Source organism: Loxodonta africana, chromosome 15 (assembly GCF_030014295.1).
Source record: "Loxodonta africana isolate mLoxAfr1 chromosome 15, mLoxAfr1.hap2, whole genome shotgun sequence".
NCBI classification, from domain to species: domain Eukaryota; kingdom Metazoa; phylum Chordata; class Mammalia; order Proboscidea; family Elephantidae; genus Loxodonta; species Loxodonta africana.
In genome coordinates, this window is record NC_087356.1 from 79794151 (window position 1) to 79819613 (window position 25463).

General features: G+C 47.8%; 1 protein-coding gene and 1 long non-coding RNA gene across 2 annotated transcripts in view; one reads left to right on the top strand and one right to left on the bottom strand.

Annotated features, from left to right (window-relative positions):
• Window positions 1-25463, top strand: part of DSCAML1 (DS cell adhesion molecule like 1) — a 418105-nt gene that overhangs the window by 192788 nt on the left and 199854 nt on the right. The gene's annotated exons all lie outside the window — the stretch shown is intronic.
• LOC111752837 (uncharacterized) overlaps window positions 19534-25463 on the bottom strand; it is a 43457-nt gene continuing 37527 nt past the window's right edge. The window contains exons 2-3 of the long non-coding RNA XR_002787732.2: window positions 23577-23757; window positions 19534-20049 (exon numbers count right to left, since the gene is read on the bottom strand). This is a non-coding gene — a long non-coding RNA (uncharacterized LOC111752837). The remainder of the gene's footprint in view (window positions 20050-23576; window positions 23758-25463) is intronic.

A 25463-nucleotide genomic window follows, 5' to 3' on the forward strand; every position in this document is an offset into this window, starting at 1 on the left:
TTGACACCCATTTTGGTCTTTTTCCCCCCAGTCTTTTTAATGATCTTTTGCTTTCTTCATTATGATGTCCTTGATGTAATCCCACAACTCATCTGGTCTTTGGTCATTAGTGTTCAATGTGTCAAATCTATTCTTGAGTTGGAATTTTATGAAAGGAACCATAAAATCAGAATAAAGTTGGGCTAGAAACACTTTTGCCATCATCTTGTCCAACTCCCTCATTTGACAGATAAGAAAACTGAGACCTAGACAGACATAATGACCTGCCTAAGGCCACAAGGCTATGGCAGATCTGGTTTAGAACCTAAGCCCACTGACTCATTTCAGAGGCATCTAACAGCACCTGAAAAGAAAATGCAAGACCCATTCCAGGAGTAGAACTTAGGGCAGCTTAATGGGGAGAGAGTGAAAGAAGGACAAATAAGGACAATAGTGCAGGCTGGGCCCATATTGTTGAGGGAGCTGGATGCCAATGGAGGCTCAGAGTAACTTCAGCAGGTGGAGACACAATCAGGACTGATGTGGGCAGCCACATATGGTGTATATCAGACAAAAGGTAAGGGGAGGCAGAAGGATGTTTGGAGGCCATGCTGGTGGTCTGGGCATGGAGAAGATGGGCTGAACTAGGGAGGTGGGAGGAGAAAAGGCAAGGGGGGTGGACAGAGGAGACTCCTGGTAGGTGTGAGTCCTAGAGAAGCCAGAGTGTGTGGTGGGAGGTGGGCCAAGACCTCTGTGTGCTGCCCAAGGATGTCAAGGATGCCAGAGTGGGCAGGCAAAGTTCAAGTTCCATCTGGGAGGCAGTACCAGGTATCAGATTCAAGAGGAGAATCAGAGAAAGAGGAGCCAATGGTCAAGGGAAGGAAAGAAGGGGATAGAAGAGGTCATTTCAGGGCATAGGTGGAGTCTACTGCTCAGGGAGTTAGCTGTCCATCAGGAGTGTGTCCCAGGTGCCAGAGAGGTGGACGTGGCCGTGGGAAGAAACTGTCTGGGTCCCACCCACATAGATTTAATATGATTTAGCACAGATCAGTTACCAAAGGCAAGCAAGAGGAGAAAGCCAGAATAATAAAAACTAATACTTTAAAAAAAAAACTTAACTGAGTACTTATTACAGGATGGAGGCATTTTACAGAGGGGAAACATGAGGCCTGAGATGGTCAGTATCTGACCCAAGGCTGTACTGCTAGGACATGGGGCCAGCATGTGAATCCAGGCATTCTGGCTTCAGAGCCCAAGGTTTTGATCATGGTACCAAAGATAGGTCCGAGGTTTGAAATCCAGTTGACAGGAAAAACGATGGCTCTGTGAAACACTACAGGAAACCCTGGTGGCGTAGTGGTTAAGTGCTACGGCTGCTAACCAAAAAGGTCGGCAGTTCAAATCTGCCAGGCGCTCCTTGGAAACTCTATTGGGCAGTTCTACTCTGTGCTATAGGGTCGCTATGAGTCAGAATTGACTCGGCGGCACTGGGTTTGTGTTTTTTTTTTTTTTTTTTTGATTTATGAAACACAACAGGGACATCACTCTAATGAAATGTCAAACCCAGTCTACAAGCCCTCCATGATCTGGTCCCATCTCTCTCTCACCCTGCCTTATTCTGCTCAAGCCACACTGGCCTCCTGCCCCAGGACCTTTGCACTTTCTCCCAGCCATCCACATGGCTCACCCCATCCTGTCCTGCAGGCCTGTGCTCATGCATCACCTTATAACAGAGGCCTTCCCTGACCCTCTTTATAAGTCGTTGTTGTTATCTGCCATTGAGTCAACTCTGATTCATGGCAACCTTAGGCACAACAGACGGAAATGTTGCCCAGTCCTGGGCCATCCCATGCTCATGGGTAGGTTTGAGTCCATTGTTGTGGCTACTGTGTCAATCCGTCTCATAGAGGCCTTCCCTCTTTTTCATTGGCCTTTTAAGTTTGGAAAATGGAACACTATGAAGTTTAGAGAGGATGTGAAGAGTCAACCAAAATAAACCCAAACCCATTGCCCTGGAATCTATCTATTCTGACTCATGGAGACCCCATGTGTGACAGAGTAGTACTGCTTCATAGGGTTTTCTTGGCTGTGATTTTATGGAAGTAGATCACCAGGGCTTTCTGGTGGGTTAGTAGTCGAGCACAAACAGTACATGCCTGCCAGAGACCTCCTGGAGAGCTTCATGGCTGATAAAAATAGAGGAATGTGGGAAATGGAAGGGGGGCAGGAGAAAACTCATGGGCTTTGGGCTAGACGCTCATCCCGGGACAAGCAAGAGGTTAAAGACAAGGCACTTAACCTCTTTGAGCCTTTGTTTCCTCAGCTCCAAAATGAGGATAATGAAACCTCCTTCGAATATTAAATCAAATAATATATGCAAAGTACCTGGTGCAGACAGGAGTTCCTGAATTTCCCTCCTAGACAGCTCTACTAGATGCTGTCGAGAAAAGCGCATGCAAAGACTTATGGTGGTTGGGCTGAAATCCGAGCCAAGCCGTGGATGACGGACAGGGTTTTAATAGAAAGGGGGCCTCCAGGTGGTGGGGAACTATGACTCCAATGGCCCAGAGGTGGGGGTCAGGGTGGTGATATGGGTCTGTGAGAGATAGGACAGCTTTACCAGGGGCTCCACCCAGGGATGGATTATCCAATAGGCAAGGTAAGCACAGTGCTTGCCTTGCTTACTAGATCATCTGTAGTGAACAATTTCACATTTTTTCACCACATCAAAGACTGCTTCTAGGTATGGTTGGCATCTGTCTCTCTCCCAATCCCATAGCACCGTCCTACAGAATCAAAGCCTGTTTCCAAATTTACAATCCCTGACAGGGGCAGAGGTGTCCTGGTAGCACAGTGGTTAAAGCAATTGACTGCTAACCGAAAGGTTGGCAGTTTGAAACCACCAGTGGCTCCGTGGGAGAAAGATGTGGCACTCTTAACAGCCTTGGAAATCGTATGGGGTCACTGTGAGTCTGAATTGACTCAACGGTAGTGAGTTTTGGACAGATGACCCAGTAAGCAAGGTAAGCTTGGGCTTAATTGTGCTTACTTACTAATCTATAGTGAACAATTTCACATCATGTGGTGAAACCCACGTGAAACTGTTCACTACAGCTTGTCTGGTAAACAAGCTAAGCACCGTGCTTACTTTTTCCTCTGAGAATATCAGCCCCTGGTCCACCATGAAGGAGATGAGATAGGCTTTCAGTCAGAGCCTTGAGAATAGGCACCAGCCTAGGTGTCTGAGGCCAAAGGGAAACTGGGAAGATCTAGTGAAAACCATCTCAGTTGGTGGTAGGGAGAGCGCTTTTGAATGAGAACAACGTCCGAGAGGGAGTGGAAGGCTTGGGGAGTTGCTTGAACCTCCAGGAATATCTTGGTGAACCAGGGACTGAAGAGGAAAACTTTCCCTGTCGTCCTGGGTGCTAGGAAGGCTGATTGACAGGGGATGAGCTCAAAGCATATCTGCCCAAGAAGAAAAGAAAGAAATTATGTTTCTCTTATAATGTATGGCCACCTAAAAAATAATTAGAAAATTAATTATCTGCTGTAATTAGTGTAACGACCTATCCCATTAGAGGTTATTTACCACAGAAATACAACTTCCCACCGTAACCGTCCGCTCAGCCTCCGGAACGTAAAGTCTCCCAGTCACCACTCCCAGCAGGCCTGGCTGATTTCTTTTGTAATTTTTTTTTTCCTTCCCTCTTTCTTCCTAGTGAATTAAGGTGCTGGGAGTGGGCAAGCAAGTAACAGGCCGTTATCGTTGTTAGTTACTGTGGCGTCAACTCCAGCCCATGGCCACTCCGTGTACAACAGAACTGAGTGTTGCCTGGTCCTGCGCCGTCGTCACCATCGTTGGCATGCTCCAGCCCGTTGTTTTGGCCACTGTGTATTTTGAGCGCCTTCCAGCCTAGGGGAACAATATTCTGTTGCAGTCCACAGGGTTTTCATTAACTAGTTTTTGGAAGCAGATCACCAGGCCTTTCTTCCTGCCTAGTCTGTCTCAGCCTGGAAGCGCTGCTGAGATCATGGGTGACTGCTGGTATTGGAAGTACCAGTGGCATAGCCTCCAGCATCACGACAACACGCCTGACATACTGACAGGCGGGTGGTAGGAGTAACAGGCCCCCCGGCATATATCATGAGATCTGCTTCCTGCATAGCTGCTACCCCTCGCCATGCCCCCTGGGTCACCCCTCAGGTAGGAAGATGTGAGGGGTGGTTCTCGGAGGCAGCAGGCCAGGGAAACCAGGCCCTACCTGGCTGAGGTGTGCAGTTGTGGCCCTAGAGGCAAAGGGGCATTGGGTGCCTGAGAGGAGGATGAGAAAAAAAAGCAACCACTGTGTGTAGGGTCGCTACTAGTTGGAACCAACTTGATGGCAATGGGTTTTTTGGGGGGGCGGGGGTATAGCAGAGGGTTTTGTTTGTGTAAGGCCTATAGTCTGCCACGCACTTTTATACGTACTTTGCCTCATTTGGAAACCCTGGTGGCTCAGTGGTTAAGAGCTATGGCTGCTGACCAAAAAAGTCAGCAGTCTGAATCCACCAGCTGCTCCTTGGAAACTCTATGGGGCAGTTCTGCTCCATCCTATAGGGTCGCTATGAGTCGGAATTAACTCGATGGCACTGGGTTTTTTGGGTTTTGGGTTTTGCTCATCTGCGCCACATCACGATAAGGCAAACAGCATTAGCTCCCCTTTATGGATGAGGAAACTGAGGCTCAGGGAGGGCAAATGCTTGGCCGAGTAAACAAAGTCACCAGGCTCTTTAACTATGTGATAATAGCCTCAATCTATCCTTGCCTCACTATCAAATCAGCAAAGTATAAATATGCTTATATTAAGAGGAGATGGCACCCCACAAAGCAAACAGGCAGCAGCCCGAGTGCCCAAATTCACTCCTCAGGAGCCTGGCACATGGGTAGCTTTTCATTCTACCCAAGAAAAGGCAGCCCTCCCTGGCAAGCCCTTTCCTTTGTGTACCATCCACAGGGGACCAAGGCCACTCTGGGCCAAGCAGGGGCAGATGGTCAATTGGGCTACTCCTTGCCCAGGTCGGATACCAGAAGAGGAGGGGTCCCAGCAGGAGGGTGCGGTGCCAAATGCCACCCAGGGGGAAACTTTACCCTTTGACCTGAAGCTAGTATCAGGGTCTTCAGCCTCCCATGTACACTGGGCTCCTTAGAGCATAATGAGGCAGTATCCCAGAGGCCTTAGGGAAACCCAGCTGCCCAGGAACTGGCCTGTAGGGCCTGCCTGGGGCAGCCGCTTCCTCTGCCCACTCCATCACCAAGCCTGCAAGCATGGGACCAGTGCTGCTGCGTTGGCCTTGGGGAAAGATGGGTGTGTTGTGCCTCATAAGCTACTGCGACCCAGTGATTAACAGTCTTACTCGAAGGAGAGGCTAACACGCTTGGGGTTGGACAGCTCTTCCTTTAGCAGGACTGTCCACACGCTGCAAAATGTCTTTGTGTCCTGGGGCTGCCCTAACAAACACCACAACCTCGGTGGCTTATAAGAACAGAAACTTACAGTCTGATGGTCTGGAGGCCAAGAGCGGGGTGTCAGCTGCATTTATTCCTTCTGAAACTCTGAGCAAGAATCTGTCCGATGCCTCTCTCTTAGCTTTTGGTCACCCTGGGTGTTCCCTGGCTTTTGGGTAGGTGTTCCTTGCTTCGCAGCTGCAGCATCACGTGGCATCCTTCCTCTGCTTCTCTGTCTCTGTGTCTCTTCTCCCATTTTGTAAGCCCACCCTACTCCAGTATGACCTCATGTGAACCGGACTGATAATATCTTCAAAGACCCTATTTCCAAACAAGGTCACACTCACAAGTACCAGGCATTAGGTCTTCAACACTTCTTTTTGAGGAACACAAATGAACCCATAACACAGAAGGTTTTGTGCCCTTAGCCTCTGCTCACTTAACGCTAATAAAAATGTGTTAAGTATATTCACACAATGGAATACTACGCATCGATAAAGAATAGTGAGGAGTCTGTGAAACATTTCATAACATGGAGGAACCTGGAAGGCACTATGCTGAGTGAAATTAGTCAGTTGCAAAGGACAAATATTGTATAAGACCACTATTATAAGAACTCGAAAAATAGTTTAAACTGAGAAGAAAACATTCTTTTGTGGTTACGAGAGAGAGGAGGGAGGGAGGGTGGGAGAGGGGTCTTCACTAATTAGATAGTAGATAAGAACTACTTTAGGTGAAGGGAAAGACAGCACACAATACAGGGGAGATCAGCATGATTGGACTAAACCAAAAGCAAAGAAGTTTCTTGAATAAACTGAATGCTTCAAAGGCCAGTGTAGCAGGGGCAGGATCTGGGGACCATGGTTTCAGGGGACATCTAAGTCAATTGGCATAATAAAATCTATTAAGAAAACATTCTGCATCCCACTTTGAAGAGTGGCGTCTGGGGTCTTAAACGCTAGCAAGCAGCCATCTGAGATGCATCAATTGGTCTCAACCCACTTGGAGCAAAGGAGAATGAAGGACACCAAGGACACAAGGTGATTACGAGCCCAAGAGATAGAAAGGGCCACATGAACCAGCGACTACACCATCCTGAGACCAGAAGAACTAGAAGGTGCCTGGCTACAACCGATGAGTGCCCTGACAGGGAACACAACAGAGAACCCCTGAGGGAGCAGGAGAGCAGTGGGATGCAGACCTCAAATTCTCATAAGACCAGACTTAATGGTCTGACTGAGACTAGAAGGACCCCGGTGGTCATGGCCCCCAGACCTTCTATTGCCCCCAGACAGGAACCATTCCCGAAGCCAACTCTTCAGACATGGATTGGACTGGACAATGGGTTGGAGAGGGTTGCTGGTGAGGAGTGAGCTTCTTGGATCAGGTGGACACTTGAGACTATGTTGGCATCTCCTGCCTGGAGGGGAAATGAGAGGGTGGAGGGGGTTAGAAGCTGGTGAAATGGACACGAAAAGAGAGAGTGGAGGGAGAGAGCGGGCTGTCTTATTAGGGGGAGAGTAATTGGGAGTGTGTAGCAAGGTGTATATGGGTTTTTGTGTGAAAGACTGACTTGATTCGTAAACTTTCACTTAAAGCACAATAAAAATTATTAAAAAAAAAAATGTGTTAAGGTCAAGTCGGTTTTGACTCATAGCGACCCTGTAGGACAGAGTAGGATTGCCCCATAGGGTTTCCAAGGAGCGTCTGGTGGATTCAAATTGCCAACCTTTTGGTTAGAAGCTGAGCTCTTCACCACTGCACCACCAGGGCTTCAGCAAAGGCATTGTTGATAATCAAAATATCCCCTGATAAATTTCTAAGGGCCTTCTTGGGGCAGTCCCATACCTGATGAAAAGATTCCATGGACACCTCCAAGATGCATCTCCATTCTTTGGGATCAAAGCCAGCCCTGCACCAAGTTGCATCAAATGTGAAGCATGTCCTCTCTGCCCAAGACTCTACTGCTGACTTACTGAGCAGTGACCTTGACCAGGTCATGTCATGCCTCGGGCACCCTGTTTCCTCCTGTCTAAAATGAGGGGATCCCCTCTAGCATTAGCATTGTCACACTCCTCCCCATGCCAGACGGTCAACATAGCCAAGTTATCGCTCTCCCTCCTCATTGGTCATTTATAGCTTAGCAGGAACTGGAGCCTCTCTCTTTCTCCTCCCAAGGACATTGCTGTTTAAAGGCTGATCTCTCACTCTGGAATAAAGAGCTTGGTCCCAGAGAAAGGTGTGGCAGGAGTTAGGAAGTAGGCAGGAGAGATGTTTTGAAAGCCAAACAGTGCTTTCAAAATCCCTTTATTCAGGCAACTGCCTTCACTTTAAAGCGGCTGTGAGGAACGGACTCCCCAGCAATCTATTCTGCCCACGGAGAATGCGTGCCTTTGGGGTGGGAGAGGTGGAGGCCGGGTGTGAAATGCAACTCCTTCTTTGAAAGATCTTAGGCCAGTGATTCCCAAACTTGACAGCACTTTGGAAACACCTGGAGATCTTTTAAAACAAGCCCATGCCACACTCCAGATCGATTCAGTCACAATGTGTGGGGGTGAGAACAGGTATCCATGTTGATTTTTTCATTGTGGTAAAATATCTGTGACAGAAAACTTGCCACTTTAACCATTTTTGTGTGTACAATTCAGTGACATTAATTATATTCACAGTGTTGTGCAACCGTCACCATTGTCTATTTGCAAAATTTTTCATCACCACAAACAGAAACTCTGTACCCTAGAAAAAAAATAATAATAATTCCCCATTTTCCTCCTCCCCAGCCCCTGGTAACCACAAATCTACTTTGTCTCTATGTATTTGCCTATTCTAGATATCTCAGGAAGTGGGATCATACAATGTTGCCCTTTTGTGTTTGATTCATTTCACTCAGCACAGTGTTTTCAAGGTTCATCCGCATGGTAGAATGTATCAGAACTTCATTTCTCTTTATAGTTGAATAATATTCCATTGTATGTTTATGCGCATTTTGTGCCCATTCATCTGTTGGTGGACACTTGGTCGTTTCCACCTTTTGGTTATTGTGAATGATGCTGCAATGAACACTGGTTTTTGAAGCTCCTCAGGTCATTCCAAGGTGCAGACCAGTTAGCAAACCACTGACCTAGACTCAGAGCTCTGGTGGTGCAACGGTTGAGAGCTGCAACCCAAAAGGTCAGCAGTTTGAATCCACCAGCCGCTCCTTAGCAACTCTATGAGGCAGTTCTGCTCCGTCCTATAGGTTTGCTATGAATTGGAATTGACTTGACAGCAATGGGTTGGGCTGTTGGGTTGGGACCTGGACTCAAAAACCAGCTCTGCCTCCCGACTCTGGTTCTCTCTCTCCTCTGCCAGGCCACACGTTAATGTGTGCCCCTGCCAGGGAACTATTGCTACGTGGTTCTCTCCCCAGCAGGTGGGCTCCTGATGTTGCCATTCTACCCAGGGGTTGCCATTTGAACCTGGGCCTTACAGTCTCTCCATGAGGGAGGGCTGGAGATCTCCCTGGACCAGGCCTAGGAAGGGAACACAGTCAAGGCTTGGTGTGATGACTGTGAGGCTCTTGCCTGGGGCCACCAGTGTATATGAGAATGCCTGTCACAATAAAGGGTTATCTCACCTGTACTCAAGCTATCAATAAAAAGGCCAAAATACAGAACAAAAGGAGCACTGCCCAAGTGTACCTGATGCATTCTTTCCTAACTTATAATGGACTTACTTTCCATCGCTCTCTCCCTCACATGGAGTCCCTGGGTGGTTCAAAAGGATAGTGCACTCAACTGCTGACTGAAAGGTTAGAGGTTCAAGTGCACCCAGAGGAACCTCAGAAGAAAACACCGGTGATCTAGCCGAAAAACCAAACCTGTTGCCATCGAGTCGATCCCGACCCATAGCGACCCTATAGGACAGAGTAGAGCTACCCCATATGGTTGCCATCGAGTCGATCCCGACCCATAGCGACCCTATAGGACAGGGTAGAACTACCCCATATGGTTTCCAAGGAGCAGCTGGTGGGTTCAAACTGCCAACTTTTTGGTTAGCAACTGAATTCTTAACCACCGTACCACCATTAACAACCCTGTGGAGCAAGTTCTACACATGGGATTGCCATGGGTCGGGGTCAACTGGATGACAACTCAGAGCCCATTTACAGATGGGTTTTCAGCAGTCAAATCTTCTTCTATTTGCAGGTTAATATTGCCTTCTCACTCATTATTCTGTCAAGAGCCACAGGCCAAGAATGTCTCTGGTCATTCTTGATGGGCTAAAGAATAGGCCCTCCTGTGTCCAGGCCTCCCCCGGCTCTTGTTGCTGAAAGAAGCTGCTCCTCCTGAGCCTTCTCACCGTCCTGTGTGAGCGCCCTGTGACGCTGTCACTCCGAGTCAGCTCATTTCAATCAAGTTGCAGCTGGTGGGTGGCTTTGCGAGTTGGCTAGGCTTATTTTAATTTGAAACCAACAAATGGTGAAGAGAAAGTTAATCATTTAGTGAAGGTAAGCTGTTCTATTCCTTCACTGTTCCTCCTGAACAGAAAGCTCTCTCTCCCACCTGTCTTGTATGGCGCCTGAATGCCCACCGTTATTCTCTTTGGAGGAAAGCCCTGACAGCTCCCATGAAAATTGTTAACTATGTTTTTATAAAGGCGAACAGCAAGTCATTATCTCCCAGCAGTGTCTTAGCATACGTTATTCAGATTAGTCAGGATCCTGTAAGGGAAATGCCAGTGGTCTTGGTGTCAGAGAGCCTGGGCCCAAACCCCAGGCGTGTCATTTTGGGCAGGTCACTTAACTGCACGAGCCTCTGCTTCCTCATCCGCCGTGAAGTTTGGTTTGCAACAACTAAAAAAAAGAAAATTTGCCGTTGACCTAACTCCAACTCATGGTGACCCCACGTGTATCAGGATCGAGCTGTGTTCACAGGGTTTTCAATGGCTGATTTTTCAGAAGCAGATCACCAGGCCTTTCTCTCAAGGTGCCTCTGGGGGGACTCCTGCCCTTCAGTTAGCAGCCAAGCACATTAACCATTCCACACCCAGGGACTCATAGGCAAGATTTTATACGGCCCTGGGTTTTTATATATATACTTTAGATGAGGGTTTACAGAGCAAACAAGTTTCTCATTAAACAATACACATATCATTTTGTGACATTGGTTGCCAACTCCATGACATATCAACACTCTCCGCTTTTCCACCTTGGGTTCCCTATTACCAGCTTTCCTGTCCCCTCCTTTCTTCTTATCCTCGCCCCTGGGCTGGCGTGCCCATTTAGTCTTGTTTTGTTTTGTGGACATGTCCAATCTTTGGCTGAAGGGTGAACCTCAGCAGTGACTTCATTACTGAGCTGTATGGGTGTCTGGGGGCCATACTCTTGGGGTTTCTCCAGTCTCTGTCAGACCAGGAAATCTGGTCTTGTTTTTCTGTGTGTGAGCTAGAATTTTGTTGTACATTTTTCTCCTGCTCCGTCCAGGACCCTCTATTGTGATCCTGGTCAGAGCAGTCAGTGGTGGTAGCCAGGCACCATCTAGCTGGGCTGGACTCAGCCTGGTGGAGGCCCTGGTAGTTGTGGTCCGTCAGTCCTTTGGACTAATCTTTCCCTTGTGTCTTTAATTTTCTTCATTCTCCTTTGCTTCAGATGCGGTGAGACCACTGGTGTATCTTAGATGGCCGCCGACATGCTTTTAAGACCCCAGACGCTACTCACCAAAGTAGAATGTAGGACATATTCTTTATAAACTCTGTTATGCCAATTGAGCTAGATGTTCTCCGAGATCATAGGCAAGATTTATTGAACATTTTCCACATGTCAGGTGCTGTACTACGTGTTTTAGATGTATTGTCTTACTTAATCTTCATAGCAATGCAGTAAGTGTTCATATTATCCCCATTTTAGAGGTGAGCAAACTGACTCTCGAGTTATTTAATTTTCCCAGGGCTCCACAGTTGGTGAGTGATGGAGCTAAGACTGACCCCAGATGCCATGATAAGGGGCCCTCTACCTGGAAGAGTTCAGCATTTTCAACAAGCAGATGCCCCCACATTGTAGGGGCTTTTAATTGATGTGAACTGATAAAAACCTGGGTTTTTCATGCCCAATGAGAGTGTGTGTGTGGCAGGGGGAGGGTTGGAGCAGGGCTTAGAGATATTAAATAACACGCCTAAGGCACTGGGTTTTTAAGGCCACACCATTAGAAAGTGGTAGAGCCAGAATTTGAACTCACATTCACCTGCTCACAGTGAGCACTCATATTGGCTGTGCTCTTCCGCCCAGGAGAAGAGCTCACGTATGTATGTGCCCTCACAGCATCTGCTCCATAGTGTGGGCTCAGTACATAGTATTTCCTTCCTGAATCTGCTGCCTGTAGGATCCTGAAGAAGTGCAGTGCCGGAAATGCCCTGCATGCTGGGTGCCTTGGTGGGGAGTGGGAGAGCCAGGAGAACCGAAATGTGTTAAGTTGAACTTGATGTGATTCATAGCTTTGCTGAAGGCCCTGGGTCCTGGGTCTCCCTCTGCCCCAGAGGATTAGGGCTCTGGTCATTCAGAATTGGATATAGTGGGAGAAACCAAACACGAGCTGTTTCCTCCAGGAGTTTGCAATAGAGTGGGAGCCCCAGATGGCACATATGAAAAGTACTGCATGTGAGAATGTCAGGAACAGTCAGCTCAGTCAGTTAGGACAGTGTTCCCCAAGACCCAGGCTGTGTGTGTCTGGTCCACATATGGGCTGTTAGCTCTACAGGTGCCACCACCGTCGCCAGCCAGCTCCCTCCTAACTGTGCACCATCAATCACGAGGGGAAATGAGGGAAGACAACGTTGTACAACCTGTCCCTGCTTCTGGAAGACAAATAAAAATTCACATCTTAGAGATGGTGGCGTCTAGGCTTCCTCGTCTTCAGCCAAAGATGGTATGCATCTCCACGGTGAAGCCAGCATCCTGGTGCAGAGATACTGCACCACCCTGCCTGTTCGGGCCTAAGATGTGTTTAAGAGGGCAAGAGTGTTTCCTCTATGATGTGGGGGAGGAGAGAGGGGCCTAGAGAGGAGGCATGGCCAGGTGGGGGGCCCTAGTCCAAACTGGTGGCAAGTAGGCAAGCCTGTTTGAGCAATGGCTTGGAAATCTCCCCCTCTGGGGTTAATTTCAATCACAGTGTCTTTCCTATTAAGCCTAACAGTTGGTTGGCTCCAGGTGTCAGAATGGCCTTATAAAATCAGAATCCAATCTAATCCTAGAAGGCGGTGTGTTGTGAGGGGAGAGGTGGGTCGAGGAGAGGGAGCTGGCAGTGTTTACAGGTACCGGTTGGGTAAAGAGAGCAATTTGTTCCTCTCCACTGTGGGTGGCTGATGAAATTCAGACCTAGTTCCGGTTTGTGCAGAGAAGGTGGATTATGTCCCACATCTGCTGGTCTGAGCTGCTTCCTCATCTGCATTAAGAGCCTTACCAGGGCTTTGTCTGTGTTCTGGGGAAGCTAGGACACTGCTTTGGGACTGTTCACATTTGGGACCTCAGAATCACAAGGCTGTCATTGACCAGGCTAATCTTTTTCCAGCAGTGACTTACTGTGTCCGGTATGCCAAACACTGTGCTAAGTATTTTACCAAGTTTGTTTTCACTAATCCTCTCACCAAATGTATGAATGTGGCATTATTATTCCCATTTTACAGATTAGGAAGCTGAGGCTCAGAACATTTGTCCACAATCACAAAGTTAATAAACAGAAGGGTCAGAATGCGAAGCCAGGTTTTTTACTCTGCAGTCCCCATTATTTCCCTGTGCGTCAGGCATCTTAGCACCTGGCCAGAGAATTTGCTGAGGAAAGCAGCAAGAGAATTAGGTACCCTCTGACCTGCTGTGGAAGGAGCCCTGTTGGCTCAGTGGTCAAGCACTCACTGCTAACTGAAAGGTCGGTGGCTTGAACCCCTCAGCCGCTTGGTGGGAGAAAGATGTGGTGGTCTGCTTCTGTAAAGATTTCCAGCCTTGGAAATCCTATGGGGCAGTTCTAGTCTGTCTTATAGGGTCGCTATGAGTCAGAACCGACTCGGCGGCAGTGGGTATAGTTTTTGGTTTGGACCTGCTGTGGATACATGCAAGCATGTAGAAATGTATCTGAACCTGGTTCTCCACTAACAAAAAAGGTAAGATGGTACAAAGGAAACCTTGAATTTCCCAAAATGTAGTTAGTTTTTTTTTTTCCAAATCTTTATACTCTTTTAAGCACACCAACATGAAAGTTTTGAAAACAAAATATGTTATCCATAATCCACTTTTAAGTTCTTTAGCTAACAAGGAACTACAGATTTGCAAAGGGCACAAAAAAAAAGATTAAACATATTTTCCATTTTCCTGCAAATCTTAGATTTTCTAAAATGTATCTCTACCCCATGGTCTACGGATTCACAATGAGTGGGACACTCCTGCCTGCAAGGGTCTTGCTCACCTGAGTCCTGTGGCAGGCTGGCCTCGGTGCCCCTCAGGTGCCCCAGGCCAACAACCATGCCCCTGCTGCATCCCGCCATGTCCGAGGCCTGGCCCTGACACAGCAGCCAGGCTGTTTCCTAGCGACGACATTGGGCAGAGAAAGCCTCAGACCAGCCGCCCGCCCAGGGTTGGGGGAAAGTCACTGAGCACCAGGCCCCGACTTGGCAGTCCTTGCAGGAAGCATATGGGACTAAACAGATGGGCTGGGCACAGGCACCCTGAGCTAGAACTATAAAGGCAAAAGTGGTGCTGGGGACGGAACAGAGAGAGGCAAAGGAGACCTGTCCAGAACTGGCTCGCTGAGCTGGGCTGGGAGAGGTGCTTTGGGGCAAGCTTGATGCTGGGATTGTTGGGACAAAGGAACACAGCTCTTGCATTATTCAGCATCTCTGCATGAAAGGCCTTGCTCCCCTGGGGAACCTCTCCCCACAGTGAGTGCTGGTGGCACTTAGACTATCCCCAGGGAGGCTGAGGGACCTGTAGCAGCTCCTAGCAAGGCCTCCCAGCCTGCAGACCAGGTCTTAGGCTGCCTAACAACCTCAGATGCAAGAGGGCCCATTTCTCAATCCCCTTCTCTCTTTGCCCCATTGATATGTCCCTTCTGGTCCCTGCTTCTCATCTTCCCCAGCCTCAAATACAAGCATCTACTTGCCTGCAAAGACTGATTTTCTTTTTTCTTCTTCCTTTTTTTGCAAACCAGATTTAAAGCCACTAGAAAGAGATGATGACGGTCACACGGACTATTTAGACTAGGAACTTATCTTATTTCAGGGCTAGAACTCATTTGCGGTGCTATTCAGATTGGTGGATTTCTGAAGCTGGCTGAGGATGGTCTGATTAGAAAAGGTGTCTAGAACTGGGGCTCATCAGCCCAGGAAAGAGAAGACTGGGGATGGTTGGGGGAGCCTGGCTCACAGTCAGATGTTGCAAACCTGAAGAGCTGTCATATTGTCACATGAAAGAGGAAGCTGACTGCTTTTCCAAAGAGTAGAACCAGTGGGTGGAGGTTCCAGGGGCGTAACTTGAAGCACTAGTATATGGAAGAGTTTTCTCATAATTAAAGCTATCTTAAAACAGAGTGGAAGCCTTTAGAAGGTAGCAAGCTCCCCATCAATGGAAGTGTTCAAGCAACGACTGAACAACCACCGGGCAGCATGTCACAGGAACCATTCAAGCACTGAATGAGGTCAAGGCCCTTTCCAATCCTGCATGTCTATGAAATTTTATGAAAGGAGCTGTATTGAATAGCTCAAAAATTTGATTCAAGTAACTCTGAATTCCATGTTCCTAGGCAATTGTCCTTTATGAACGAGAAGTCATCCTGAAAAAGGTATTGTGGAGATCAAAGGTAGCGGAGTCGAGAGAGAGAGAGAGAGAGGCGATTAGAGACCCAGTTTATTAAGAGCCCCTGCCAACCGCTCAGGGGGCATTGACCTGCATGGTTACCTGGGCACAGACAGACAGAGTGTCCTTCAACAAGTGCCAGCAGGACCAGACCCTGCCAACCCCTCCTCTGAGCTTGGCGAGGTAGGAGAAGGGTGCAGGAGTACACTGAGGTGTGCCATTTTCTAGCACTTTCCAGAAGCGCCACCATCCTGGGGCCTGGAAACAGGGACTCATTCTGGCTCACAGGCCTGCAGGGAGTTCTGCAGCGAGTGTGCGATTGTGCGTGCATGTGCCTGTGTGTGTGTGCCTGCGTGTGCCTGTGCCTGTGCCTGCGTGTGCCTGTGCCTGTGTGTGCCTGTGTGTGCCTGTGCCTGTGCCTGCGTGTGCCTGTGCCTGTGTGTGCCTGTGCCTGTGTGTGCCTGTGTGTGCCTGTGCCTGTGCCTGCGTGTGCCTGTGCCTGTGTGTGCCTGTGCCTGTGTGTGCCTGTGCCTATGTGTTGCTTTGTGGCTGTGTGTTGTAGGTTGTTGGTTTTTTCTAAATGGCTTAATACACCAATGTTTGTGGAGCATTCTTGGAATCAAAGTATCTTTGGCATAATTATTGTTAATTGTGCAGACTATTCTATAAACTCATCCAATTAAGAGAAAGTTATTAACTTTATAAAATATCGCAGGCATCCCACAGTGCCATGTGTAGATGAAATAACAGTTTGAGAGGCAGAGTCAGCGTGAAATATCATGCAAATGAGGAAGGTTATTTACTTCTTTTTAAAAATATGACAACATCCACACTACAGGGGGTGGGTTTCCTAGCAGTTGGCCAGGAACACTTGAGCCAGTGGCCGAGCCTGGAGAGCTTCTCAACCCAGCCCGGCTTTCTGTAGACGGGGCCCAGGGGTACATTTAGTTGAGGGATCCCAGGACTCAGAAGGTACCTTGGGCCCTCAACAGCAGACTCTGGAACACCAGTTGTACCACTTAGCAGCTGTGTGACCTTTTAGTGCCTACATAACTTCTCTGGGCCTCAGTTTCCTCCTCTGCAAAATGGGAATACTAATAGTACTGACTTCCTAGTGTAGTGAGAATTCGGTGAATTAATAGATGGAAACATCTGAAACAGTGTCTGACATATAGTGATAGGCACTGAATTTTGGTGAATAATGATATCGTTATTATTGTTAGACTCTTCACAGTAATTCCTTGAAATATTAGTATTTCCCTTAAAGTTTCCTCCTATCTGTTGCACCTTAGTAAGAAATTGTAAAGTCCCGTAACACTATTCATTACAGTATTATTGGTACAAGCTCAGTCATGGTAGGACTATAACTTTTTAAATACATGTTTTAATGAAGTATGACATACATGTCTCAAAGGACATGAATTATAGCTTGATGATTTTTCATGAAGCAAACATACTTACATAATCATCACCTAAATCCAGAAATAGAACATTGCTAGCATCCTAGAAGCCCCCACTGTGTTCCCCTTCCAATCACATAAATCCCCCGACCCTGAATAAAGTATAAAATCAAATACTACAAGTGTACTCTTTTGGGTCTGCTTTCTTTTGCCAACCTTATACTTGTGACGTTCATTTGTGTGAGATTTATGCATTCAAAACTGGAACAAACTCAAATGTCCATCAGCAATACAATGGATAAATGAGCTGTGGTACATCCACGCAGTGAAATACTATACGGCAATGAAAAGGAGCAAACTACGTAGGCCCGTATCAATGCAGCCTTCCTGATGAGGATGTGAGGAATGTTTCTGCCTCTGAAAAACTGGCTGGGACCAGCTAGAGGTCACCGTAATGCTTGGACCACCAGCTGTGGCCACCTTCCTGAGCCCCTGGGCCAACCGCAGCAGCAGGATCAGTTACTCCAGCTCTGTCTCTCCCTTATGTGGTGGGTATAGTGACTTTCCAGACTTGCTGAGAGTGCTGAACCATGCCTCAACCTGATTAGTCAATGAGTAGGGCATTTGAATGAAAACCTTGGGAGTTAGTGAGACCCCCTTCACTAAAAAAACAAACCAGTTGCCGTTGAGTTGATTCCGACTCATAGCGACCCTATAAGACAGAGTAGAACTGCCCCCTGTGGGTTTCCAGGGAGCACCAGGCGAATTTGAACTGCTGACCTTTTGGTTAGCAGCCATAGCCCTTAGCCACTATGCCACCAGGGTTTCCTCTCCATCACTAGAAGCATGTAAATAAATACTAGAAAGGCCGCTTGCAAATGAGATCCAAACATCAAATGGCCAGCTGGATTGATGATGACCTCAATGTCCCTTCCTTCTTTGTGATTCTGTTCATTACAAGGTTGCCATGTTTGATATCCTGAATGGGCTCCAGCCATTAAGCCCAGCAGTGGGACAATTTCAGGGATATCTCTATGAGCTGGAATTGACTCGACAGCAACGAGTTTGGTTTTTTGGGTTTTTTTTATATTAGGTAAAAATGGTGATTGTGTCCAAGCAAGCACAAGCTTTCCAGCAAGTTTTTCCAGGGCTCGCCACACTACTCCCATCCCTGGTCATAAGAGTAACACTCAGCAAATGACCAATGACCAATGACCCAAATGTCATTGATGAGGCCACTTCAGCCAACAGCTGCTTGTTAACCTGTCCCAGTCAGATATGGGAGATTCCATCTCTGAGGTTTTTCTTCCTGGGAAGGGGTTGCTGCCCTTCTATCCCCCTATTCTGGGCTTCATTAGTTCCAGTACACAGATTAACTTTTCTTCTGTACCACCCGGCCAGCCCTATTGTCCCAGTGAGAGTGGAGGACACCTGGTGAGCCAAACACCCAAACGTGAGGGACCCACCCCCACCTCCCTAACACTGGCCTTGAGGACTAGCAGGCCCAGGTCACTGGAATTCTCCCCTAGTGGCACAGTGGTTAAGAGCTCGGCTGTTTACCAAAAGGCCTGCGGTTCAAACCCACCAGCCGGTCCATGGGAGAAAGATGTGGCAGTCTCCTTATGTAAAGATTTATAGCCTTGGAAATCCTGTGGGGCTGTTCTACTCTGTCCTATAGGGTCACTAGAAGTCAGAATTAACCCAGCGACAACGAGTTTTTTTTTTTTTTTTTTTTTTACACCCCTTTAGTCACATCTTCCATGAAATCTTACCCAACTTTAAGAAAGCAAACTCATGCTGATCAGAAGTTCATGCAGTGAGGGTCACAGTAGGATTTGCTGCCAAAGTTGGCTCCTCGGTAGGCAAGTGTCAGACCTCAGGGTGTGACGTGGAGGCTCGGGGTGCAAGAGAAGAAAGCAGAGGCCAACACTCTTCCCAGGTTGGAGAGCAATCAAACTCTACAGCATTTGCTTTCTGTTTTAAAAATCATTGCCACCTTTGTGCTCTCATTTCACCATCTCAGCAGCCCAGTGATTAGGACACTATTATCCTCATTCTCCAGATGAGAAAGCAGACCACCAGGGATTTAAGTGACCCTCCCCAAATCAACAGACTATCATTCCAAATCTATTGTTTTCAGAGCACAGGTGAACCAAAGGCAACCTGAGATGGACGATTTTGCTGTAGATTCTCTACGGACTTTTTCTGTGCCCTCTGTTTATCTGCCAGGCTTCCAGCCATTCCCTTGCCCTGGGCTTGCCCCCAGCCTCACTCAGCCCTGGGCCAGACTCCCTGCTGAAGCAGCGCCCGTGCTGAGCTGACCTTGAGTGGTGATCCTGGCTTCTCCTTGAGCACCTTGCTTCTCTTCTGCCCGCCCCAAGAAATGAGTCGCTGTCTGTCGTAGGTCAAGTTCCCTGTATGTCAAGACCCCTCCACATGGTTTCCACTGGGAGGCAGGGAGATCAGGCTGGATTGGGCCCAGGCCACTGTCCCAGGTCAGTGTAGATTATTTGCCCAACCCTGGGGAAGTGACTTAATTTTTTAAATCCCACAGTGGTAATGATCCTTGCCCTGCCTACCTCAAGAGGTTGTTTTAAGAATCAACAAACCAAATCAAAACAAACTCATTGCCCTCAAGTCGATTCCAACTCATGGCAACCCGATGTGTGTCAGAACAGAACTGCACTCCATAAGGCTTTCAGTGGCTGTGATCTTATGGACGCAGGTGGCCAGGCCTTTTTTCCGCAGAATCCCCGGCTGGATATGAACCACCAACTTTTCAGTAGTCATGCGCAAACTGCACCACCTGTGTGATCCTAAGAATCAACAACAGAGGATTAAAGGAAGGGGAAGAGAGGAAGGGAAGAAGAAGGCAGCAAAAAGCAGGATCAACTGAGAGAACCGAAAGTGTTTTCATTAGATAATGTGGCTTCACATTGGAATCACCTGGGAGCTTGTAAAACTCTGGCTGCCCGGGCCACACCCCAGACCAATTAAATCAGAGTCCAGGCATCCAGGTGATTCCACTGGGCAGCCAAGTTGAGAACCAGTTGTGTAAAGTACCCTGCTGACATGAAAGGTATATTAGTTTCCTGGGCTATATAGCAAAAAGTACCACAGAGTGGGTGGCTTAAAACAACAAAAATTTATTCTCTCACAGTTCTGGAGGCTAAAAGTCCAAAGTCAAGGTTACACCAGGGCCATGCTCTCTCTGAGGGCTCTAGGCAAGGGGCCTTCATTGCCTCTTCCAGCTTCTGGTGGTTGCCAGTCATCCTTGGCATTCGTTGGCTTCTAGTATCACTCCAATCTCTGTTCCCATCTTCACATGGCCGCCTTCGCCGTTTCTGTCTCTGTGTCTCTTCCCTTCCCTAAGGACACAACTCACATGGGATCAGGACCCACCGTACTCCAGAAAGACCATGTGTTAATGTAACTGATAACATCTTCTAAGACTCTATTTCCAAACAAGGCCACATTCACAGAGACAGGTGATCAGGACTTCACGTCTTTTTAGGGAACAGAATTTAATTCATTCTTGGGGGTGTTGGCATGATCATCATTTCATCTGTTAATTCGCTCACTGAGGGCTGCTACAGCTGGGCACTGGGCTAGATGCTGGGGATGGAACGGTGAGCAGAGACATGGCCCTTGCTCTCGGGGTGCTTATGGTCTACGGGGAAGGTGGACATCAGATGAACGGAGAACATGTTCTGAAGGAAAGGAATGAAGTTCTCTGGATGGGAGGTACCTATCTATTTATCTATCTGTCCTTTATCTGGAAACCCTGGTGGTGTAGTGGTTAAGAGCTACGGCTGCTAACCAAAAGGTCAGCAGTTCAAATTCACCAGGTGCTCCTTGGAAACTCTATGGCTCAGTTCTACTCTGTCCTATAGGGTCCCTATGAGTCGGAATAGACTCAATAGCAAGTTTGGGTTTTTGGATCAATCTATCTACCTATCATCCACCCATCTATCCATCCATCCATCTATTTGCCTATATTGTTGTTGTCGTTAGGTGCACTGAGTCCATTTCAGCTCCTAGCGACGCCATGGGACACGGTAGAACTGCCCCACAGGTTTTCTTGGCTGTAATTTCCATGGAAGCAGATTGCCAGGTCTTTCTCCCATGGAGCCACTGGGTGGGTCTGAACCACCAGCCTTTCAGTTAGCAGCTGAGTGCTTAACCATTGTATATAGGAGCCCTGGTGGTGCAATGGTTAAGCATTCAGCTGCTAACCAAAACATTCATAGTTCAAACCCACCCGGCAGCTCCACGGAACAGTATAATCATACATATGTACATGTAAAATTCAGGAACCTTTTCTTCCCTTTGGCTCTGTTCTCCCCCCATCTCAGGGAAGCATGTGGGAAAGGGCACCATAAATATCTAAAGCAACCGCTCTCTCACCTAGAGAGTCCCCAGACATCCCAAAACCCCTGCCCCACCCCAGCAGCCAGATCCAATGTAGTCAACAGGCCTCAGCGGTCTTCCCTCCAGACCCTGGTGTTTGGGGAGGAGGAGGGGTGACTGGGGGCTGCTTGCACCTCTGAGCTCTGCACTAGCCTGCTCCTGCCCACCCATGCACCCTCCCCTGGCTCTGGCAGGAGGCAGCTGGGAAGAGCAGCTTTAGTCCCTGACCCCCTGGGGTGGGTTAAATTTGGATGTTAAAAGTAATGACACATCTCCACACAGCCCTCCTGCCTGCCTGCCTAACGGGGGTGAAGTCTCCTGGCAGGGAGGGGCTGGCTTATATTTAGGTCTGGCATTCCCTCGTAGGCATCCTGTTCTGAAATGGAAATTCTTTTAATAGCTAGCCAGCCCGGAGCATTTAATGAGCTGGGGTTCGACTTTTGAGTTCTTGTTCTTGGTGGAAGACTGTGAGCTACCTCAGCTAATTGAGGGTCCCCCCCAACAAAGCACTCCATTTTTTAGCATTGGGGAGAAGAGAGAGCACCCTATTATTCCTCAATGCCCCTTCACTTTTCCTCTTTAAGCTCCTCTCTTGCCTGAGAACATTGCTTTCTTGTCAAAATATACTCCTTCCAGGAAGTCTTCCCGGTTTTACCCACTTGCCTCTAACCACCCCTTTATTACTCCAAAAGCACCCGTGAGTTTTCTGGGGTGTCTGCTGAGTGTCCCCAGCAGTGTCAGCAGCACTGCAAGAATGCCTGCCTCGTGTTTGGGGTCAAAGAATGCTAGTGCTGAATTCATCATCTAGAGTCAAGGGTCTCTTTAAGAATATATTAGGGTGGGGTGGGAAAGAACATGGATTCTTTACTCAGAAAAAAAAAATATGCATATATATATTTATATATATATATATATATATATATATATATATATATATATATACACAGAATTTGAAGACAATTTCAGGGATACATGGGTTCCCTGAAGCCCTTATCTAGTCTAACCTCCTTGGTTTATGGGGACAGAATCTTTGGCCCAATCAGAGATGAAAAGGGACTTGCCCAAGGTCACACAGCCAGTAGTGGGCAGAACTGGGACTTGAACCCAGACCTGCTATCTGTCCCTTACCCCACCCAAGCTCTTCCACCAGCACGGTCCTGTACACCTCTTTGTAGGCTCTTCACCCACCCTCTGGACCCTGGGCAGGGGGCTCTGCACACAAAGGATGGTTGTCCCTGATGGTGACTGATGACTCCTCAGCAAGGAGAGACAGGCTAGCCTGGTCCTGGGCACACAGGGCCTCGGCAGTGCCCGGATGCCCAGAAAGTGTGAAAGGAGAGAGGGAGGGGGGCAAATGACAGGGAGGCTATGTGGTGTGGTCTTGGCAGCAGGACACAAGGACAGCACTGGCCCCTCGCTCCTGAACATTCTAGTGTAAGCAGTATTGATCCCTGTATTACCTCCTGGAAGGGCAGCTTCATTTGTCAAGCAAAACCACCTTTGTATCTGGAACCCAGGAGCTGATCTGCGGCAGGGCCTACTGGTGTGTTGTGGGTGGAGTGGGAGGCAGGCCTAGGAAGCAGGTGGAGAAGAGATTGATAGCATGATACTGATGTGGAAAATGAAAGTAGAAACCCTCCATGCTGATGAGAAACATCTGACTTGTCTAATGATATTGACTGGGTTCTGGGATAGGGATGATGCAGTTTGAAAGTTGGCAAACCACTGGATTTGGCATGTCTGTGCCAGCGAGAAGGAGGGAGGAAAGAAAGAGTTCGCTTTGGTCTTGCTGGCCCCACGGAAGCTGTCTAAAGAAGTCTCTCCAAAAGTATAAGAAGCCAAGACAGGCTGTTATGGACTGAACTGTGTCCCCCTAAAACATGTGCTGTAAATCTTAACCTCTATGCCTGTGGTTATGATCCCATTTGAGAATAGGCTGTCTTTGTCATGTTAATGAAGCAGGGTTAGTATAGGGTGTGTCTTGAGTCAATCTCTTTTGAGATATAAAAGAGATTAAACAAGCATGTGAGGAGCGGAGATGGGGGAAGAGAGATGTCAAGCCACATGAACATCACCCAGGAGCAGAAGCTCAGAAGAGACAAGGACCTTTCTCCAGAGCCCACAGAGAGAGAAAGCCTTCCCCTAGAGCCGGCACCCTGCTAGCCTCCTAAACTGTGAGAAAATAAATTTCTGTTTGTTAAAGCCAGCCACTTGTGGTATTTCTGGTATAGCAGCACTAGATAACTAAGACACAGGCCCATTTTGCTTGAGCATCCTTTGGCTTTTGTCTATCCAAAGTTTACCAAACACCTACTATGTACAGGAGGACAGTGGTCGTTCAGCGATAGAATTCTCACCCTCCATGTGGGAGACCTGGGTTCAATTCTCAGCCATTGCACCTCACGCATAACCACCACCGATCTGTCAGTGGAGGCTTGCATGTTCCATACTAAGTCAGACCAGGAAGAAAGACCTGGTGACCTACCTCTGCAAACCAGCCAGTGAAAACTCTGTGGATCACAACAGTTCAGTCTGCAATGGTCACGAAGATGGGGCAGGGTCAGGCAACGTTTCATTTTGCTGTGTGTGGCATCTCCATGAGTTAGGGGTCGACTCAATGGCAGCGAACAACAATTACTATTGTGTACAGGGTGCCATGCTCGGGGCTGAAGGAGATACAGAGATGAACAAGATTAGTGCCTTGTTCCCCAACACTTCACATCTAGTGTGGGAGTGGGTTGCGGGGGGAGTCAGAAAAATCCGTAGACAACTCCAGTATTCAACCAAGGAAAAGGCACTTCAGAAATACGAAGTCTTACGGGACTGTGGGAGAGGAAGAAGTTAAATTGGACTGGTAGCGCTGGAGACTTTCTTAGGAAAGATGGTTTATGTCTTAGAGGATGAACAGGACGTCATCAGGCAAGGTAAGGAGGGAGCAGGCACTGCAGGTAAGGAAACATAAACAAAGATCTAGAGGTGGAAGAAGGGTTTCTACTGCAGTGTCCAGTGATGTGACAATGTCTGGATGTGGAGGGAAAAGACAAAGCAGGAGTTAAAGAGAATTGTCAGGTTTCTTGCCAAGGTACTAGAAAGACACTGATATCTTTCACTAAGAACATGAACAAAAGACAAGAAGTGTGATGGAGAGAAGTGATGAGCTTGTTTTAACCTTTTGTTCAGTTGTTCAATAAATTTTTCAAGGCCCTCTCTAAGCCAGGTGCTGTGACCTGCTCTTGGAAATACCATGGTGATCAGAAACAGACATGCTTCCTGCCTGCATGGAGCTTGGAGCTTAGACAGACCTTTCTCAAGTGGTCCCACACACCACTGTAAAGCTGTTCCTGTGATGACAATGGGGAAGACCGCCATACTCTAAGATCCTGGACAAGAGGCTGAAATCTGGCCGGGGAATTCAGGGAAGACACCTCTGAAAAAGCATTGCATTGGCTTATAGCTGAAGTATAAGTAAGGGGAGAAGGTAGAGAAGAACATTCCCGGCGAAGGACTGCCATATGCAAAGGCTGTGGACAGCAGGAAGGAGGGAGGGGAGAGTGACCACCTGAGAGGCCGAGAAGAGGAAGGCTGGGGCCACACAGGGCTTTGTCGGCCATGTTGGGAGTTTTGTCTTTTTCTAATTGTGCTGGCAATTGTATGGGAAAAAGTACTACCCCATGCCACTGGTAGAAGTGTAAACAGGTACATCCTCTAGGGAGGGTAACTGGCAGGAGACATAAACATTGGTCAAGTGCATACCCTTTGACTCAGGAATTCTGCTTCTAGTAATTTCTCTTCCAGAGGTGAAGTATCTATTTGTACATGTGCAAAGAGACCTATACACAAGTGTATATTTTACAGTTCTACTTGCAATAGCAGAAGCCTGGAATCAACTTGTTGTTAGGTGCCGTAGAGTCAATTTCGACTTCTATTGACCCCATGTGGTAGAGTAGAACCGTCCCATAGGGTTTTCTAGGCTGTCGTCTTTATGGAAGCCGATGGCCAGGTCTTTCTCCGGAGGAGCCACTGGGGTGGTTTCAAACCAATTACCTTTTGGGCAGCAGTGGAGGGCTTAGCCATTGCACCACCAGGGCTCCTTAGAAGCAACTTAAATGCTCAGAAATAGAGAACTGGTTAAATAAATTAATATAGCAGCATGTAATTGAATACTGTGCAAAACCATTACAAAGGATGAGGTAGCTGTGTATGTACTAATGAGGAATAACCTCCAAGATATTTTAAAGGGCGGGGAGGAAGCAGAAAAGTAGAGCCAAAAGTATACAGGCTGGTCCTAGGGCAGGTCCGTGCTGAAAGACCTAAGGCCACACCTCCATTACCCCTTAGTCCCCAGAGTCTGCCCTCACTCCTCCTGGAGCCC